Source organism: Glycine soja, chromosome 14 (assembly GCF_004193775.1).
Source record: "Glycine soja cultivar W05 chromosome 14, ASM419377v2, whole genome shotgun sequence".
NCBI classification, from domain to species: domain Eukaryota; kingdom Viridiplantae; phylum Streptophyta; class Magnoliopsida; order Fabales; family Fabaceae; genus Glycine; species Glycine soja.
The window spans coordinates 11,339,413-11,361,918 of NC_041015.1; the positions used below are offsets into that span (position 1 = coordinate 11,339,413).

At 39.4% G+C, this 22,506-nt stretch overlaps 1 long non-coding RNA gene across 1 annotated transcript; it reads right to left on the minus strand.

Moving 5' to 3' along the window:
* Positions 1 to 19,234: 19,234 nt before the first annotated feature.
* LOC114384854 lies at positions 19,235 to 19,700 on the minus strand. Its single transcript, XR_003660783.1, has 3 exons — positions 19,604 to 19,700; positions 19,410 to 19,517; positions 19,235 to 19,298 (listed from the first exon to the last, which is right to left on the minus strand). It is a non-coding gene; the product is annotated as an uncharacterized LOC114384854 (long non-coding RNA).
* Between the last annotated feature and the right edge of the window lie 2,806 nt (positions 19,701 to 22,506).

A 22,506-nucleotide genomic window follows, 5' to 3' on the forward strand; every position in this document is an offset into this window, starting at 1 on the left:
AATGTATTCCTTTCACGGCCAGGCTAGGTTTCGATTGTACCAACAATATGGCCGAATATGAAGCGTGCGCCCGTGGGATTCAAGCGGCCATTGATTTTGACGTGAAGCTACTCAAAGTGTATGGAGACTCGGCTTTGGTAATACGCCAGTTGAGAAGAGAATGGGAAACTAGGGATCTAAAGTTAATACTCTATCAAACTCATATTTTGAAGTTAGCCAAATTCTTTACGACATTTCTTTCCACCACATACCTCGGGAAGAGAACCAAATGGTCGATGCATTGGCCACCTTGGCATCCATGTTTCAACTTGCCCCACACGGGGATCTGCCGTACATTGAATTCAGATCTCGGGGCAAGCCGACACATTGTTGTGCGATAGAAGAAGAACGAGATGGGAAACCGTGGTATTTCGAAATTAAACACTATGTCGAGAACAAAGAATATCCACCAGGGATTTTCGACAATGACAAAAGAACGTTAAGGAGATTGGCTACTGGTTTCTTTGTGAGTGGTACCATCCTGTACAAACGGAACCACGACATGACCCTCCTACGATGCGTAGATGCCAAAGAGGCGAACTACATGATTGGGGAAATCCACGAGGTTTCATTTGGGACACATGCCAACGGGCATGCTATGGCCAGGAAGATCCTTAGAGTAGGTTATTACTGGCTCACTGTGGAAAGCGATTGTTGCGCCCATGTAAGGAAATGCCATAAATATCAAGCGTACGCGGACAATGTCAATGTTCCGCCCCATCCTCGGAATGTCATGTCCGGCCCTTGGCCTTTTTCCATGTGGGGGATAGATGTCATTGGGGCCATCTAACCCAAAGCTTCGAATGGTCATCGCTTCATTCTTGTGGCGATAGATTATTTCACCAAATGGGTCGAAGCGGCTTCTTATACCAATGTCACGAGGAGTGTGGTGGTCAGATTCATAAAGAAGAAACTGATTTGTCGATACGGATTCCCTAGGAAGATCATTACTGACAATGGCACCAATCTGAACAACAAAATGATGCAGGAAATGTGCGAGGATTTCAAAATCCAACATCATAACTCCACTCCCTATCGGCCAAAGATGAACGGGGCTATGGAGGCTGCATATAAAAATATTAAGAAGATTATTCAGAAGATGACAGTGTCATACAAAGATTGGCATGAGATGTTGCCTTTTGTCCTGCATGGATATCGAACCTCGGTACGAACTTCTACTGGGGCAACGCCGTATTCCTTGGTTTATGGGATGGAAGCAGTACTCCCATTTGAGGTAGAGGTCCCTTCCCAGAAGATACTAACGAAATCAGGCCTAGAAGAATCAGAGTGGGCTCAAACATGCTACCACCAACTCAACCTTATTGAAGGTAAGCTTTTGACGGCCATGAGCCATGGGCGCCTCTATCAACAAAGGATAAAGAACGCCTTCGACAAGAAGGTACGCCCGCGCAAGTTCAATCAGGGGGACCTTGTCCTGAAAAAGATATCCCACGCTGTTAAAGATAATCGAGGGAAGTGGGCCCCGAATTACGAAGGACCTTTTGTTTTGAAAAAGGCTTTTTCTGGGGGGGCTCTGGTGTTCACCAACATGGATGGCGAGGAGCTACCCTCGCCTGTGAACTCCGATGTCGTTAAGCGATATTACGCTTGAAATATGGGGCAATCGAGGAAACCACTACATGTTCTTTTTATTTTTGTGTTTTCTTCTTGGTTTCCTCTAGGGATTCATGTCCGTTGTAATTGTCTCATCACAGTTCTTTAAAAGAAGAGAACATGGGTTTGAGGCTTCAATCCTCACTTTGGTTTTAAACCATGTGTTAGTTTGTAATAACCTGAGCCCTTTCGCTCAGTTCATGGGGTGCCCCAAGTGCTTAATTAAAACTGAACCTAACCAGCTTTCACTAAGAAGATTATTGCATTTGAAAACATTCATGCATACGCATACGCATGCATATTTTGTGATAACAGGGGCAGGATCGTCTTAGGCAACAGTCAGAGGTCGAGACAAGGTTAAAGGCAGAAACCAATCAAGGTAAGACAACGACGTGGTCACGATTTGCCACGCATTGTTGTTTCCTACTTTCAGGTATTTAGGGACGGACGCAAGGAGAGGCTAGGGTCACGACCAATAGGTCGTCATCCTTTGCCTAGCCCGAGACAAACGGAAAGCGCCGCTGCAAAGCATCCTAGTATCCTTTAAATTCACAGTTATTATTACTGTTGTTTGTTTAAAATAAATAATGGATGCCTAATCTACCTTGAGTGGGTTCGAGTGAGCGAACGCCGTACCTTATGTCTTCCCTAAAAAAAAAAGTACAGGTTAGCTCGCCTGGGCGAGCAACCCTTATATGAAAATGTTAAAAGAGGGGGAGGGGAATGTTTTCTGCAGTAAAAAAAACTTCCCCCCTCATTCAAAAACGCAAAGCTCACGGGACTTGCTGTTTTTGCTTCCCCAAGCCACCTTTGGTTGCATTATGCTTTCATTTTTGATACTCCTACTCACTCCAACAAGTAAGTATCTCATCTTTGAGCTTTCTAGCTTTCCATTGATGTATTTTGGTCTTCTTTTGGTGCTCTAAATTGTGGGAATGTGCTCAAATTTGTGGACCAATTTTGGCTTTGTTTCATGCTTGATTGGTTTGAATTGAGGGGTTGTAGGGGATGGCCTTAGGCCTAGGGTGCATTCTGAAGCAATGGGGCATGCCACGTTGTCCCCACTCTCTTGCTATTCATGCCTAAACATGTGCCCACTAAGTGCTCGGTGAAATGCCTCAATTACATATGGGCATGGTTTTGTAAGCTTGGGATTGTGGGACTGTTTTATATGTATAGGGACAGCATGAAGGATTTAAAATGAGTGCCCGAATGTGATTCTAAGCCTAGGAACCCAAGCTTTTAATTTCAATACAAGGAAGCATGACCTACGCCTAGGAATCTAAGTTTTGGTTTTGAATGTAAAAAGGCATGAATATTAGGACATGTTTGAGAGTTTTTTTATTAGAATTTAAATTTGGCTGCCCCATGAGGAATACCTTGCACCTAGGTAGCATGGAAAATACCTTTCAACGGTATGTATATATGTAGCATGGAAATGCCTTGCAAAGTGTGTGAATATATGGCATAAAAATACCTTGCAAAGTGTGAATGTATAGCAAATAATGCATTTAAAAAATTTGTATATGTAGGATAGGTAGCGTAAAAATGCCTTTCAAAATATGTATATTTGTGGATAGGTAGCATAAGGAGCCTTTCAAAAAAATGTACCCATGTCAAAAATGGCACGAGAATGCTTCCCAAATGAATATATGACGTGGAATTGCCTTTCAAGTGTAGATAGATGACATGAAAGTTCCTTCTCAAATAAATTCAAGTGTGTGCGTGACGTGAGATTGGCTCTCCAATGTGCATATATGTATAAATAAATGTGAATGAAACAACAAAAAATGTATATGTTAATAGAATACTCCAAATGTGCGTAGGTAGTTTGTGGTAGCAGAATACTTAGGATATGAACATGTGTAATTTTGACACAATACCTTGAGCATGCGTATATGTATTCTTTCTAAAAAATATATATGTGTGGTAACTAGAATGTTTTGAATATCCTCGTATGTTGATATAAATAGTAGGATATTTTACGCATATGCTCGTTCATAAATGTTTTACATTAAGGAAATGTGTGCACAAGTTTGTTCTAAATCGGAAAGATTAGCATGCCATTTTTGCTTTAAAATAAGCATTTTCTTGTAAACTAACTTTCCAAATGTTTGTCCTCGCAGGAAATGGCTCCGAGAAAGCTTTCCAATAAGATATCTAGGAGGGACGCCGCGGCCGAAGGAACTAGCGCCGCTCCTGAGTTTGACAGCCATCGTTTCAGGAGCGCAGACCACCAGCAGCGTTTCGAGGCCATCAAAGGATGGTCGTTCCACCGAGAGAGACGCGTCCAGCTCATGGACGATGAGTACACCGACTTTCAGGAAGAGATAGCTCGCCGGCGTTGGACGTCGCTGGTCACCCCCATGGCTAAGTTTGACCCAGAGATAGTCCTGGAATTTTATGCCAATGCTTGGCCCATGGAGGAGGGCGTGCAAGACATGCGGTCATGGGTAAGGGGCCAGTGGATTCCTTTTGATGCAGACGCCCTCAGCCAGTTCTTGGGTGACCCGCTAGTATTATAGGAGGGTCAGGAGTGCGAGTATAGTCAGAGAAGGAACCGGGCTGATGGATTTGACGAGGAGGCCATTGCCCAGCTGTTATGCATACCAGGTCAGGATTTTCCCGGACCGCTGCCAGGAGACGGGTGCGGATCATGCGCACCAGCATGACCACCTTGACTCAGATATGGATGACGTTGCTGCTCAGCAACGTCCTGTCCAGCGATCATAACTTCGACCTCCCTCTGCCGAAGTGTCAGCTGGTGTATGCCATCCTGACATGGATGAGCGTCCATGTGGCTCAGTTGATCACTGACACCATTTATTTTTTTGCAGGTATGCCACCTACCAGGCACCATCTAGACCCAGATAAGTCTAACAGGGCCCTGGGGTTTCCAGCGTTGATCACGGGTCTCTGCCAGTCATTCGGGGTTCCCGTCACACCTAGTAAGGTGATTCGACCGCCGATCACCCGGGCCTTCATTGAGAAGTATTGCACGCCTAGACAGGCGCAAGGTGATGCACCGCAGGCCGCAGATGCACCGCCACCACCTTGTCAGACTGATCCAGCTGAGTCATTTGGCATGGAGCAGTATTTACAGCACTTGGTTCACCAGCAGGCGGCCAACCACAGGGGGCAGGTGCAGACCCATGAGTGTCTCTACTAGCTCAGCCTCAGTCTACAGAGCCAGGGTTTCACTCTTTTTGCATGCCCTACTCCAGATCAGTTCAGGGCAGAGGTTGCATGGCCCGGAGATTGGCCTGAGGCCCAGGCAGGGGAGGCGCTCACAGAGGCTCCCGGTGATGCAGATGAGGCCCGCATGGATGAGGAGATGACAGATTTACTCGATTTCTTGGGAGGGAGCAGGGCCACATGACCGGGAGATCCCTAGATTCATATTCTCTTTTATGTTTCCTCTCTTATCTGTTACATATCATTTTATTTTTTATAACTTGAGGGACTAACGTTTGTTTTGTTTGGTTTGACTCTTGTTTTGTGCATATGTTGTTTGGACTGTTGCGTTAGTGCTTACTTCGTTATTGTCGATAACGTTTGTTGAAATTCCGGAACCGTGTAGAGTTTTCATTTAGGAACGTCGTCCTAAAAATAAAATGAACAAAAATCATGATAATGCCAAAAATAAGAAAAAGAAAGAAGCGTTGTGAACAAATGTCGTGTCTATATATATATAAAGAAAAGAAAAGAGTTTTTTATATATAAAAGAAAAAATGTATGGGAGGATTTTGTGTGTGTATAAATAAGGTGTGAAAAGAAATTCTTGAGTGTGAGCAACGAGTGTATATAAAGAAATTTTTGTATAAACCACGAGTGTATGTTGAAAAAAATGAAAAAGAAATCTTTGAACAGGAATAGAGTTCGTATATAAACCGTGTTGATATAAAGAGAAAGAGTTTTAATGCGTGTGTATACAGAAAAAGTTCGTCATGTATAGGAATGTAGGTGTACAAAGAAAAGCTTTCTCATAGATGGCGATGGATGTATAGTTTTTGCAAACATAAAAAATGAAACAAAAGAAAAAAAGAAAGAAAGACCTCGAAGGTCGGCATGTTATGGTCATAGGAAGCATAAATCATTCGTAGAGAGCAAACATATCTTTTGGAAACAAGGGACTGATGCTAAGAGTTTATTTTCCAGAATAACCGAGATGAGAATGGATGGATTCGTTGAACCGATGAAAGAACATAATTTGGAAACATTGGGTCTACTTGTGTAAATCCCCAGCTGTAGTATCACAATGCCATAAACTGGATGCTTGAGTACCCACCTAGTTGTAGCCATGACTAATTTTGCACGTTGTTTCCAAATCATCATTGTTATGCGTGCCTTGTGGAAATGATATGGAAGTCTAACCCGAAACCGACACCCTGACACGTGAATTTGTCTTGCCCCAAATATCAAAATCGGGCACACACAATGGAAAGACCATGTTGAGTCACAACCTTAAGCTACTTTGAACCTTGGCCTGTGAAGAGAATCCTCACCCTTTCCCTTGAAGAGAAGGACAACAGAATCTCCTCAAGGGAGAGCGAATAACAAATGCTAAAACCTGAATTCCTAATCAAAGATCGGAAAGGAAGAAATGAAAAGAAAGAAAAGAAAAGGAAAAGAAGGATTCCCGATCGAAGATCGGAAGAAAGTAAAAAAGAAAAAGAGATCAAAGGAAAAACAAAATAATTCCCGATCAATACAGGAAATCAGGAAAGAGAACAAAAGATCTTCTGACCAGATAAATTTTTGGCAGGGTAAATGACTATCGGCAAAGGAAAACCCATTTTTGGAGTAGTTCTTCCTTTGGGATTGCCATTCAAAGTGGCACGCGACTGGCGATATCCCACCCCACATAAACAAAGAGGAAAAGACTGAAACACCCAGCTTCCTCTCCAAAAACACTACCCTCGAGGAAATCCTATTGATTCGTGATCGTGCGTGTGATCTTTTGGTTCGATAGGGAATCGTGTGCACAATAAAGTCATGGTGCAGTTATGTTTTGGGATTAGGGTAAAACACTTGCCTGTGTGAGTTTTTATACACTATGAGTGATTTTATTCCCAGTTTCAGTTTGACCTGATGTTTCCCCTGAATGTTCATTTAAAAGCTAAATGTTGACATCCTGCCCTTCATTTTCGGTTACAAGGAAAATTACTTTTGGCATGGGTATACTGTTTCTCTAAGATATGGTGCTCTCGCGAATGATCAAATTTTCCTTGCTAAAGCATGTTCGCCTTTTTAGGTGAAAAAACCCGGTGGACCATTCGGTCCTGCCAACAAATCTTATTCGGAGCCCCATGAATTGATTGTCATTCATGCATCCTCCACCAACGAGTCTGGAGCCCCGCGAATTGATTGCCTAGCGCTGTTCTCCTATCCTCCACCCTCAAATCTTATTCAGAGACCCATGAATTGATTGCCTAGCGCTGTTCATGCGTCCTCCACCATCGAGTCTGGAGCCCCGCAAATTGATTGCCTAGCGTTGTTCGCCTATCCTCCACCCTCAAATCTTATTCGAAGACCCATGAATTGATTGCCTAGCGCTGTTCATGCGTCCTCCACCATCGAGTCTGGAGCCCCGCGAATTGATTGCCTAACGCTGTTCGCCTATCCTCCACCCTCAAATCTTATTCGGAGACCCATGAATTGATTGCCTAGCACTGTTCATGCGTCCTCCACCATCGAGTCTGGAGCCCTGCGAATTGATTGCCTAACGCTGTTCGCCTATCCTCCACCCTCAAATCTTATTCGGAGACCCATGAATTGATTGCCTAGCGCTATTCATGCGTCCTCCACCATCGAGTCTGGAGCCCCACGAATTGATTGCCTAGCGCTGTTCGCCTATCCTCCACCCTCAAATCTTATTCGGAGACCCATGAATTGATTGCCTAGCGCTGTTCATGCGTCCTCCACCATCGAGTCTGGAGCCTAGCGAATTGATTGCCTAGCGCTGTTCGCCTATCCTCCACCCTCAAATCTTATTCGGAGACCCATGAATTGATTGCCTAGTGCTGTTCATGCGTCCTCCACCATCGAGTCTGGAGCCCCGCGAATTGATTGCCTAGCGATGTTCGCCTATCCTCTACCCTCAAATCCTATTCGGAGACCCATGAATTTATTGCCTAGCACTATTCATGCATCCTCCATCATCGAGTCTGGAGCCCCACAAATTGATTGCCTAGCGCTGTTCGCCTATCCTTCACCCTCAAATCCTATTCGGAGACCCATGAATTGATTGCCTAGCGCTGTTCATGCGTCCTCCACCATCGAGTCTGGAGCCCCGCGAATTGATTGCCTAGCGTTGTTCGTCTATCCTCCACCCTCAAATCCTATTCGGAGACCTATGAATTGATTGCCTAGCGCTGTTTATGTGTCCTCCGTTATCAAGCGCAGAGCCTCCAGTGACTGGGAAATATGGTTTTTTGTTATTTTCCCGATTGGTTCCTTCGCCAAACATGTGTATATGTGCATATTATGTTTTTGTTGTTCGTGTTTGTTTTGTGTTGTGCAGAGAAAGAAGAAGGAGAGACGGAAGTCGTCATAGACTAATCATAGAGAGAGCGAAGACGGACAAAATCAGTTTCTTATCTTTACTTTCCTCCTATCTTCGATAAAAGGTAAGTAAAGAGGGGCAACTGTCATACCCTAATTTCGTCCGGGGACTATTGTTTGATGGCATGCAACCTTTGTTTGACCGCTTCGAGGTACTTGACACCCTTTGTTGCACAATACGTGAAGTTTCGAGACATGCCGGAAATCATAAAGAAGCATTGTACGCAATCCGTGAATTTCCGTAACGTGCCGGAAATCAAAAGGAAGTGTTATTGCGCAATCCGTGAGTTTCCGTAACATTCTGAAAGCTAAAAAAGAGTAAATTACATGACCGTAAGGTTCCGTAACCTTACAGAAAGAAAACAAGTATCGTTACGAAATTCGTAAAGTTTTGTAACGTTACGAAAAAAGAATCACCAAAAAAAGTAAAGGGGATGTATTTAGTAAAAAAAGGGGTGCAAATAGAAACCAGGCCCACTTGGGCCTTCCAGATTCTTCCTCCACAAAGCTCGCCTGGGCGAGCTTGGTGGCAAGCTCCTCCCCTATTTTCCTATAAATAGAGGGAGGAGTGAAGAAGGAAAGGGTTCAGCCTTCTTGGCATTTCGTAATCACTTGAAATTGGTGAGGAAAATTGTTTCCGTGAAGAAAATCCAAGCTGAGACGCTTCCGTAACGTTTCCGTGGGTGATTTCGCAAAGATTTTCAACCGTTCTTTGCCGTTCGTCGTTCATTCTTCGTCGTTCTTCGGTCTTCAACCGGTAAGTTCCCGAAATCGAACTTTTCAATTCATTCTATGTACCCGTGGTGGTCCCCATTTGTTTCGTGTACTTTTATTCTCGTTTCATTTACTTTCCGTACCCCCTTTTGACATGCTTCCGTCATTTACTTAAGTCATTTTCTTGCCTAATCAAAAAATAAAATAAATTTCCACCGATCATTTGATTTGTAATATTCGTTAATTCCTGTTAAAATGAAATCCGACTGTTCGGTCATGCCATAACCACGTTGGAAACCAAAAAGAGGTAAAATAATAATATAATAATAAAAAAATATCTTTTAGTAAAATAAAGCAAAAAAATCAATCGGACATTTCTCTTTGGGATTTCTCTTTCTTAATTGAATTGACTAATAACTAAAGTGAAACTAAGGCTAAAATCAACTCGCAAAGTCAAGCTCGTCCGCAAAAAATCACTAAAAAGGATTTTAAGGTTCAATACCTCAGTTTTTCTCACCAAGTAAAAATGGTTCATTTTAAGGTCCAACGCCTTAAAAGGACCACCGTCCAAGTAAAAAGAATCACTTGATTCACCCTTAAAAAAGAACTACGTAGGTCTGATTTCCTCTTCGATGGAGGGTACGTAGGAGCAAGAGCCCCGCTTTTGTCGACCTCAAAATATAAAAAGAAATAAAAGTTTGGATACACAATTTCACACAATTCTAATTTAAGGCTGTTGTCCTTTGGGGACAAACGTGAGAGGTGCTAATACCTTCCTCAAATGTAAATACAGCTCCCGAATCTAGAATATTCTTCATGACCGGTTTCCTTTGGTTTTTTCAACGTTTTCCACAAATAAACATTTGTGGCGACTCCGCGCATTTTCCTCCTTTGGAAGACGCACCCGTGAGCCTCGCCTCGCTCGCCCGCAAAAGGGTAGGTTGCGACACCCCTAACAGTGTGAGATTAGGAACTTTGAGGATCACCAGTGAGTTACTAGGAGATATTAGGGAAGGCCATAAGACTTACCTTTTTCTAAGGACTTAATTAGAAGCTATAGAGTTAGGAAGAGATAGTAGTTTCAATGTTGGATCGAATGAAGTCTTGAGACTTCAAGATAGGATTTGTGTTCCCAATGTGTCAGAACTTAGGAAGATGATCCTAGAGGAGGACATAGGAGTAACCTGAGCATCCATCCTGGTGCTACCAAGATGTATCGGGATTTGAAGATGATGTTTTGGTGGCCTAACATGAAGAGCGAGGTTAGTGAGTTTGTGTATGCATGTTTAGTCTGTTAGAAATAGAACATCGGAGACCTTCAGGGAAGTTACAACCCTTGGAGATACCCCAGTGGAAACAATATTTTCATGGATTTTGTTGTTGGACTACCTAGGATCCCAGAGGTTTAGATTCTATCTGGGTTATTGTTGTCAGACTGACCAAGTCTACTCACTTTATTCCTATTAATATCAGATTTTCCTTGGAGAAGTTAACCTCCTTATATATTAGTGAGATTTTCAGATTACATGGTGTGCCATCTAGCATAGTGTCTAATCGAGATCCTAGGTTTACCTCTACATTTTGGGAGAGCTTGAATAGAGCATTGGGAACCAAGGTTAGACTAAGTTCAGCCTACCATCCTCAGACTGATGGCCAAACTGAACGGACCATTCAGTCGATGGAGGACCTTTTGAGGGCGTGTGTCTTGGAACAAAAAGGGAGTTGGGAGAGTTTTTTGCCATTGATAGAGTTCACTTATAACAATAGTTTTCACTCTACGATTAGCATGGCTCCCTATGAAGCTTTGTATGGTAGAAGGTGTAGGACACCCTTATGTTGGTTAGAGTCCGGAGAAGACCTCACCTTAGGACCTGAAGTGGTACAACAAACCACCAAGAAGGTCAAGTTGATCCAAGAAAGGATGAGAATTGATCAGAGTAGGCAGGAAAGTTATCAGGATAAGAGGAGGAAAGACTTGAAATTCCAGGTTGGTGATCATGTATTCTTGAGAGTCACTTCGTGGACTAGGGTTGGTCGAGCATTGAAATCCCAAAAACTCACACCTCGCTTTATCGGTCCTTTCCAAATTCTTAAAAGAGTCGGTCCTGTGGCATACCAAATTGCATTACGCCTATCTTTTTCTAATCTTCAAAATGCCTTTCATGTGTCTCAACTCTGTAAGTATATCCATGATCTATGTCATGTGATCGAATTGGATGACGTACAAGTGAAGGAGAACTTGACATATGAAACATTGCCTTTGAGGATCGAGGATAGGCGAACAAAGCACCTAAGAGGGAAGGAGATTCCATTGGTCAAGGTGATATGGGGAGGTGCATCAGGAGAAGATGCCATGTGGGAATTAGAGAGTCAGATGCGAGCAACCTATCCATCCTTGTTTGAGTCAGGTAAATTTCGGGGATGAAATTTCTAAAAAGGTGGGAGAGTTATAACACCCTGAAATATTACTAATTATAAATCGATGTTTAATTGTATTTATCGTGTTATTTGAATATATGGTTGACTTGAATGAGTTGAGGCATGGCTTGAATTAGTCATGTGTGAATTTCTTGATGTGGATGTTGAGTTATGTGGAGTTTTGTTGAGCTAAGTTGAAATTATGAGATTTCAAATTTTACCTAAACCTATTTCAGTAAAATCACGATCTCAGATTCGTTAACCGTTGGATTGTCTTCAAATTTTGGCTAGAGCTTTCTAAGACAATTTTCCATAGTCTGACCGTTGGTATTTTGAAACTAACAACTTCGGATGTCTCACTAAGTGTGAGGGGCGCGATAAGCGCAATTCCAACCTGAGAGGGAATTGCGTTGAGCGAGAATTAGTGCAAAGGAAGTTGCGCTCAATGCTAATTGTCGTGCTAAGCGTGAAAAGTGGACTCTCGCTTAGCGATATGAGCTCGCTAAGTGAGATCTGTGGATTGTAAATACGTTCCTCAGCGTGAAAAACATGAATTTTCATTCTCCTTCCTCGAAACGCCCATCCAAACCCTAACACCTTCTTCTCCACCACCCACGACCACCAGTGGCCACCACAAGTTGCCGTTGCTTGCCTTTGAACCCCCACACCAAGAGAAACATTTAAATTGGAACATAATCCTTAGAACCCACCTCAAGGATTCGGTGGAGAAAACTCCCTCAATCCTTCCTTTCGTAGCTTCTTTGAGGTGATCTCGACTTCTAAGCCTTTCTCCTAGTTAGTTTGAGTTTCTCTTAGTATCTCTCGTGTTGGGTGCTGTAATAGGGTGTTTTTACACTTCCTTTGAAAAACCCTTGAAAATGAGATATTTTAAAAGTTATCTTTTTATAACATTGATGTTATTTTTGTGACCTTCACTAAACCCTGGTCACATTGGCGTGAGCGGAATTTCAAAATGACGTCTCCTTTTAGTAGAATTCCAAACACCCCTCGGCCCTTTATGTTTTAACAGGGGTATTTGACTCTGAATATTGTTATTAACCTTGTTTTTGAAATCTATACTAAATTTCCTTCAATTTGGTATATAGGAACCTTGCATTTGGACTGACGAGTGTGAACGAGAGAGACCTCTGAGCGACGCAAAGAGGAACTGACGGAGAGCTCACGATAGCTGAGGGGAGTTTATCATCATTTACTATTTTTAATACCATAGTTGGGGTCAAGGAACCTAACTATGGGGACTTATGTGTTGGATCAAGTGGCCTCAGAATAATTAAAAAAGGGGGGGGGGGGGTTGAATTAATAATTCCTAAACCTTTACTAATTAAAAAATTACTCTTCTAAGACTTTTACTATGTTGTTAAGTGAATAAAGAGTAGAAGAGAAACTTAAGCAAAAGTAAAAGCGAAAATTAAATGCACGGCGGAAATTAAAAGAGTAGGGAAGAAGGAGACAAACACACAAGAGTTTTTATACTGGTTCGGCAACAACCCGTGCCTACATCCAGTCCCCAAGCGACCTGCGGTCCTTGAGATTTCTTTTCCAACCTTGTAAAAATCCTTTTACAAGCAAAGACCCACAAGGGATGTACCCTCCCTTGTTCTCTTTGAACAACCTAGTGGATGTACCCTCCACTAGAACTGATCCACAAGAGATGTACCCTCTCTTGTTCTCAGTCAAACCCAAGTAGATGTACCCTCTACTTGTACCACAAAGGATGTACCCTCCAATGTGTTAAGACAAAGATCTTAGGCGGTTAAACCTTTGAACCTTTGTGAATAGGGATACAAAAGAATTCTGAGGCGGTTAGTCCTTTGAAATCTTTTGTATATGGGAAAGGGAAGAATAAAAAGAATTCTTAGACTGTGTCATTTTGAATTCTTTGACAAGGGAGAAGGGAGACACAAAAGAATTTAGGCGGTTAGTCCTTTGTTCTTTTGGAAAAGGGAGAAGAGAGACACAAAAAGAATTTAGGCAGTTAGTCCTTGGTGAATTCTTTTTGGCAAAGGGAGAAGAGATGAAAAGAATGAATAGCACAAGTTTTCAAGGTTTAGAAAACCAGAAAACTTTTGGAAAGCTTTTGGCACAAAGAAGAAGAAGAAAAAGTTCAAAGAGATTCAAAAGTTGTAAAGGTTGTTCGAGATTTTTTTAAATGCAAACCAAAACCTTGCTTTTATAGACTCTTCATGTCTGGTCAAGAGAACCATTAGAAGAGTTATGACTTTTAGAAAACCTTAAAACCAATTTGAAAAAGTAAAAAACTATTTGAAGAGTTACATCTTCTGATTTGTTCAGAAACTATCACTGGTAATCGATTACCAAATCAGTGTAATCGATTACACAAAGTTTTTTGTGAAAAAATGTGACTCGTCACATTTGAATTTGAATTTCAACGTTCAAGCACACTGGTAATTGATTACCAAAAACATTGTAAATTTAGTTGAAAACTTTTTTCAAAAACATTTTGCTACGGGTAATCGATTACAACAATCTAGTAATCGATTACCAGAGAGTAAAAACTCTTTGGTAAACAAGTTTTGAGAGAAATCCATGTGCTACTCAGTTTTTGAAAAAACTTTTTCATACTTATCTTGATTAATTATTCTCTTGATTCTTGAATCTTGAGTCTTGAATCTTGATCTTGATTCTTGGAAGCTTGAACCTTGAATCTTGATTCTTGAAATCAAATTTCCTCTTGAACCTTGAAATGTTCTTGATTCAATCTTGAACATCTTGAACTCATTCTTTGATTCTTTGAGATCATCATCTTTGTTATCATGAAGTGTTCTTGAACTTTGAGCTTTTTGTCATCACTTTTGTTATCATCAAAACTCATTTGAATCAATCTTGATTCATCATGAAGCTTGCTTCTACAGTATGTCTGTCCCTGTTGCATGCTGGTTTTCAAGAAAACAATGTTTTTGACTAATGGGATGCGATATATCTATTATTGATGAATAACATTATTGTTTCTATTAGACTTGTATGGTCTAAAGACCTGGGGAGTGTGAATCTTAGGCATGAACTATACATGCATGTATATGCGGAATGCTATTTACTAATGATACTATTATTGAGGATATTAATTAATGTGAGATGATGTTGTCGTTGATGATTATGTTGATATGAGTTGATGCTGTTATTGGTGATTATGTTAATATGACATGATGTTGTTGTTATTGATAATGTCATTGAAATGAGATGAGGCAATGTTGATGTAGATAATGATATTGAGGTGAGATGTTGATGATGTTGAAAACGTCATTGTGAATTATTTATGTTGTGTATATACATGGGGGGTGCAGTGACCATGTTGGATATCCATGGTGGGGGAAAATAGAGTGGTTAAAGAGTTTTAAGCATCTCTGGAGGGGGATGGCTTAAAATCTTTAATTATCCACAGTCAATGCATTGATGGTGTCCATGTTTCATATGTTGTATGTTGTGTATGTACGTGGGGGGTGTAGTGACCTTGTTGGATATCCCTGGTGGGGGAAAAATAGTGGTTAAAGAGTTTTAAGCATCTCCGAAGGGGAATGACTTGGAATCTTTAATTATTCACTGTCAGTGCATTGATTGTGCCCATGTTTCATACGTTGTATGTTGAGTATGTACATGGGGGTGTAGTGACCTTGTTGGATATCCCTGGTGGGGGGAAATAAGGTGGTTAAAGAGTTTTAAGCATCTCTAGAGGGGGATGGCTTAGAATCTTTAATTATCCACGGTCAGTGCATTGATGGTGACTATGTTTCATACTTCATATGACATGGAAATAGTATAAACTTTGTCAGTAAGTACTTGTAGTTTCTCATAAGGAGGAATACTTGTACTTGGGGGCATGTCACTCGGTTTGGAACTCCCTTGAGACTCAGGCTGATCACCATGGAGGGGGGGGGGGGGAGTTGCTTGTGCACAACATAGTGACCTCGACACTTATTGCCTAGTTTTCCTAAGTGAGAGTGTCGTGTGGACACGCTTAGGCTATTTCCTTGGGGATGATACTACATTGCATTTGAGAGTTGAGGTCAGGTGCATGCATCATACTGAGCATGATTGATTGGAATTATGGACGGATGATGACTATTTGTTGAGTGTGTGTTGGACTAATGAATGTTTGTATAAGCTTATGATATTTGTTAATGTTTTCTTACTAATTGTGGTTATTTGTTTTTTTGTATTAATTTATTTTATAATAAACTCACCTCTTGCAATTTTTGTATCGTGTGATTGGTACCTGTGATGATCGCGAACCTTTGTTCGTGGGAGTAGAATGACAGCAGTAGAGTACGAGAAGTGAGATTCTTTTGTGGAGCCGCCGAGTCGACGTGATGACGTTGGGATTATTTTGGGAGAAAGTTGTGTTTTGTTAATCAACTCCTTCATAGCTGGTTCTATAATTCTTTTTCTTGAATTGAGGATGTAAATCACAAATTTAATTATATGTATGAACAAATTTACTTTCCATTATGTGAATGATGTGTACTGAGTTACTATACCTATATACATATATATGTATTCACTTAAGTAATGGTGCGCTGTTTAGTGAATGTATATCGAAAAAAAATTACTTTCATTTTTCATAAGCAAATTAACAGAGTTTTCATTTAAAAATTGAAATTCTCACGGTTTAAAGTGGTGATATCATAGCGATGAGGCGGGTCATTATAGTTTTCAACTAAGAACCGTTTTAGAATGGTACCTTTTTCTAAGACGGTTTTTATGAAACTGTCGTAGAAAATGAAGACTTGTGAAGACTTTCTACGACATTGCTTACGACGATGATTAATAACCGTCGTCGAATGTGTCTTTTAACCGATGTAGAAAGCGTTTTTTCCAGTAAGGATACCCTTTCCATTGGCTTATAATTCTTCTACAAGAAGAAAATGGAAGAAAATTAATTGCATTCTCAAACAAGAAAATAAATGTAATTCGTTTGTAATTTTATAACGGAAGTGTTCTCTTCTTTTTTTATTTGGTTGGTGTGAGCAATTTTCTAGACAATGAAGTGTTGTATTTTTTTATTGGATGAATATGAAACTCTTATGTATGCTCACTGGCTTAATTTCCTTTCTTTGAATGAGACCAAGATCCTTGACAAAACCATTAGGGATTAGTTCATACATTTTGAGGATTGATCAGTGTCAGGGTAGACTTGCATGGCATACAAAATGCAGTATAATTTTCGCTATAAGCGGGATTGGTTACAAAATTGAAGACTTATGTACAGCGTGTTTGGTTACAAGTTGTGATTTCACATTTTATCAAAAGCTAATAATATAACCTATGTTTCAAATGTGAGTCATCCCTTTCTGATGGATTTCCAAACACACAGGTAGTGTATATAACTTATATGTAAAAATAAAGATCAAAATATGTGGTAGATTATTTTTTGGATTTGAAGCACATTTGCATTAGCACATGCTTCTTTTCTATCCAAGTTATGCATAATTTTAGGCTGGTGTGTGCCATTCTAAAGGGTAAGAAGTCCATCCAGTTAAGAGTTTAGATGTGTTGGATCAAGTGGCCTCAGAATAATTAAGAAGGGGGGGGGGTTGAATTAATTATTCCTAAAGCTTTACTAATTAAAAAATTACTCTTCTAAGGCTTTTACTAAGTTGTTAAGAGAATGAGGAGTAGAAAAGAAACTTAACAGAAAGTAAAAGCGGAAATTAAAATGCACAGCGGAAAGTAAAAGAGTAGGGAGAAGGAGACAAACACACAAGAGTTTTTATACTGGTTCGGCAACAACCCGCGCCTACATCTAGTCCCCAAGCGACCTGCGATCCTTGAGATTTCTTTTCAACCTTGTAAAAATCCTTTTACAAGCAAAGATCCACAAGGGATGTACCCTCCCTTGTTCTCTTTGAACCTAGTGGATGTACCCTCCACTAGAACTGATCCACAAGAGATGTACCCTCTCTTGTTCTCAGTCAAACCCAAGTAGATGTACCCTCTACTTGTACCACAAAGGATGTACCCTCCAATGTGTTAAGACAAAGATCTCAGGCGGTTAAACCTTTGATACTTTGTGAATGGGGATACAAAAGAATTCTCAGACTGTGTCGTTTTGAATTCTATGACAAGGGAGAAGGGAGACACAAAAGAATTCAGGCGGTTAGTCCTTCATTCTTTTGGAAAAGGGAGAAGAGAGACACAAAAAGAATTCAGGCGGTTAGTCCTTGGCGAATTCTTTTTGACAAAGGGAGAAGAGATGAAAAGAATGAATATCACAAGTTTTCAAGGTTTAGAAAACTATAAAACTTTGGAAAGCTTTTGGCACAAAGAAGAAGAAGAAGTTCAAAGAGATTCAGGGCTTGTAAAGGGTTGATTGAATAATTGTATTCAAAAGCAAATCAAAGCCTTGCTTTTATAGACTCTTCATGTCTGGCCAAGAGGACCATTTAGAAGAGTTATAACTTTTAGAAAAAACTTAAAACCAATTTTAAAAAGTCAAAAACCATTTGAAGAGTTACATCTTTTGATTTATTTAGAAACAATCATTGGTAATCGATTACCAAATCAGTGTAATCGATTACATAAGGCTTTTATGTGAAAGGATGCGACTCTTCACATTTGAATTTGAATTTCAACGTTCAAAGGCACTGGTAATCGATTACCAAAACATTGTAATCGATTACAGCTTTTTGGAATTAATTGGAACGTTGTAAATTCAATTTGAAAACTTTTTCAAAAACATTTTCTACTGGTAATCGATTACAGCAATCTGGTAATCGATTACCAGAGAGTAAAAACTCTTTGGTAAACATGTTTTATGAAAAATCCATGTGCTACTCAATTTTTGAAAAATCCTTTTCATACTTATCTTGATTAAGTCTTCTCTTGATTCTTGAATCTTGAATCTTGATCTTGAATCTTGATTCTTGAATTCATCTTTCCTCTTGAATCTTGAAGTGTTCTTCAACTTTTCCTCTTGAGTCTTGAATTGTTCTTGATTCCATCTTGAACATTTTGAACTCATTCTTTGTTTGACCTTTGAGCTTTTTGTCTTCACCTTTGTCATCATCTTTTGTTATCATCATCATTGTTATCATCAAAACATCTTTGAATCATTCTTGATTCACCATGAAGCTTTGCTTCTACAAGATGTTTGTAGAGCCTCTAAGTTCATGCAAATAGGACAATAAGTGTTCACCTGTGTGTAATTTTAGATTATAATAGCAATTTCCAAAAGTACTTATTATTTAATTATGTATGCAACTGAACTATTATTGAACCCAGGCCTAGCTTCTGAATCACCACCAAGAACCTAAGGAGAATGACAAGAATCTCCATACTGTTATAAGTAATCTTATCTTCTATTTTTTACCTATAGTATGATGAAGGGATAGGCCTCTATAAAAATAATTTGAGAAAATTGAAGTTAAGTTCCAATCATAAATTTCACTATAGTCCCAAAACAGATTCTGAAGCAGAGTAGTCAAATTTCATCACAATTGAATAAGAACATTTTATTATTAAAATAACCACTATGAGGAACCAAAGAGGAAGACTATGGTCAAAAGAGACCTAGGTTGGTCTCTCCCACAAGAAGTTTGTAAGCAACCAAAAGGACACAACAAATTATATGGCCAGGAAACAACAAAATTTTCATCCAATATTAAGAAACCCACATACCACTTTGTCTAGGTGTTCAAGAATAGAACTTTGATCATTGGGATCAATATCCGACTTATCTTTTAGTATAACCTGCATTACAAAGATTTGAATGATTATTGAAGAAACGTGAGATGGCTTCAAATGTCAACCCCATAGTCAATTCATTTTGCTTCAAATAGCAGTGACAAATGTAATTTTGTACGTAATTAATAGTTACAAAGGAAAAACAATATATTAGTATTTTTCCTCACCTCAGTATACTTAAAAGGCCGCACAGACATCAAAGGTATCTTAGTTGGGAGATATTGATTTCCCTATCAAGAACCATTTATTCAAGAACTTAGTAAGACTATATAAAAACAACAATAGCTGATCTGATACTATGAGAGACATTTAGATTATCATTACATAGACAAGTAGACAACCTTAATTTCTTGAAGAAGTACATGCTTCGGCTTGGATTCTCCATCAATAAGTGATGTAGCAACTGATGACCCTGGTTGCGAAATGTGAAATCCCATCCCTGGAACTTCCTGGAGAAAATTAAAATACATATTACTTTTGCAGAACACAACATATGTCAATCTGAGCCCATTTAAGACAAGTATAATTAGCACACCTGCGGGTCAACCAAACATTCATGCTCATGGCCCCACACAATGAAGTCTAGGAAGCATGGCAAGAAGTGCTCATTTATCGCATTTTTTGGATTTATTTTAACCCTACATACCATTGTTGAAAACAAGACCAATCATCATGAGATTAAAATCTAAAACTGAGGTACAGTACACCATTTGTAGGATCAATAATTTCAAAGTCAAAAACTAGCTACATATGCCCTTCTTACACTCGTGCATGAAAAAGAAGTGCATCCAAGAAAGCAGAGAGATGGAGTAGACATTAAGAACGTATGCAACGCATAAGCCTTACAGTTGGTGGAAAAAACCAATGTCTCTTGGAAGCCTCTATCGCCACAGTGAAGACAAACAACAACTTCCTGCAACAAGGGTAAAGAGTTCACTGATGGTGCATGTGCATGCATATAATATATGCCCTCTTCATAAAATATAATAGAAGCATGCATATAAAAATTTGTATCACTAATTAGGCTTATGTTTTAATTCATGTACGGGTAATGGGGCTGCAGAACTTCCTTAAATATATGTAGCAAAGTAGAAGGGACTTCCACTTTAGTAATAGGAAAAGAATGGACCCAAGTAGGTGCAGGACCACCCCTACAATTGACCTTTCTAATGATCCTTCTCTCATTGGTGCCAATCTTCATCCTCACCACAAGGTACCTTCCTCAGACATGCACGGCTCCACCCTCCCATTGAGATTTGTGATTTTCAGGCAGCAATGACATGTTTACAAATAATTGTTAGTAATAGTTAATTAAAAATTGGGAAGAAAAATATTGAAAAAATAAAACCTTCAGAAGTGGTTACATGGGTCTGATAAGTAAACAAGCTTTAGATCATGGCTATCAAAATAGTCCGCTTCATAATGACATGAAAAATTGGCACATTGGATGCACACAAAATAGTTATCCTATCCATGTAACTTCCTATTGCGAATACAATGAATTTTTCAACGGATTTGGTGCAGATAAAATGAAATACATAAATATAAAAATTTATTGTCAAATCAATGCCAATATTTGTACAATTGTGTTTTTTATGTGTACAATAACCATCAAATTCACCATAGTGTTTCGTCCTATATCATCTAAACCTATCTACATCACATGTTTTTAACTTTTAAAAAATATGCTGCCCATTTCTTACGAATTGTTGTTATTGTCTCGATGTCTAATGTCGTGTCATCAGTAAACCACTACAAAATATGAATATACAAATAATATGTCACATACATGTAAAATGATTAAAAAGTGATATTCAACTATTAATTTAAATTTGTTCAAGCAAACATTCCATGCTGCAATCATTCTTGAAACCCCCGCTTACTATGTTCCACATCCAATGCATGACATAATAACCACACTCATAGCCCCTCACTTTGAACATGTGATGCAATCCTCCCTAGGAAGGAATCAGTCACTAGAGCCATGAGCAAGAGGCTCCCAGAGGATTGGGCTAGAGCTGCTGAAGAAGGCCCTAGGGTTCTCATGAACCTAAGGGTAGATTTCTGAGCCCATGGGCCAAGGTTGGGGCCAATTATCTTTGTACATATTAGATTAGGATGCCATTATATTTGGTCCTTGTATTTAGGGCTCCATAATGTAGGTAGGGTACCCTAGGAATATAGGATTTTTCAGCTCTTGTATTTTAGGGCACCTAGACTAGTTTTTGTATTATGGGTAGTTTTGTAATTTCACATGCACTAAGTGAATATTTGATGTGTGTGTTGGGAAATAAATTTAATTGAATTGGTAGAAGCCCAATCCAATTAAATTTTAGAGGGGGAGGTGAGCATTTGCTTACTACACCATATTGCCACATCATATAGTCACACTTTGTGCATGTCCTTCATGTTTTACATGCCTCATGATACCTAAGCACAATTAGTGGAGAATCTTGGAATTGATCTTGGATTAGTGGGCTGAACCATAACTGAAATTCACTAATCATAATTAGTGAAATTTTGGTTCCAAAATTTGGCTCCACAAATTCAATTTCAAATTCAAGTGAAATTTGAATTGAAATTCAAATTTCCGTCCAATTTTGTGTGACACTTAGGCTATAAATAGAGGTCATGTGTGTGCATTTTTTTCAACTTTGATCATTTGAAAATTAAACTTCAGATTTCAGAGCTCTTTTAGAGCACAAAATTTTGTGCTCTTCTCTTCCTCTCCCATCATTCATCTCCTTCTTCCTTTCCCATCATTCATTTCCTTCTTCCTCCAAGCTCTTATCCATTGCCTCCTATGGTGGTGAGCTTCTTCTAGACTCATCTTCTCCTTGAAGTGGCGTCTCCTCTCTCTCTTCCTTCTCGATTCCACTGCCATTCGTCTTCCAAGAAGCAAAGGAATCCATTGATGAAGAAGATCCTAGGCCTACAAGCTCTAATGGAGCTTACATCAACATGGCTCTACATTCAATATAAATAATAATTGAATCTAACAAATGTATTGAAGTTACCATGTAAACATCACCAGTCAGAAATAAGCATTAATTAAATGACTAACCTTTACTTCAATCCACTTAGGAGTTCCTTGATCATTTTTGCCATCCACAGTGGTCTTTAATGTCTTCATTGCACTAGTCAAAAAAATAAAACATCAACGTATATACGATGATAAAAAAATTTATCATTCAAAGTTTACAATACATTAAATGAGTTACAATATAAAACTTTTTAATTACAACTTTGATATGAACATCAAGCTTCTTACGTAATGAACAGAACCAGGCAACAACATCGTTCCTAGGACACATAACAACCAGCTGCCATTGGGCACTGAATTAAACAAAAATTAGCTATGTATAATGCAAACATTTTTTTACAAGAATTTTCATAAATACTACTTACTAATTCAAGTAAGCTCCTAGGTACACCTCT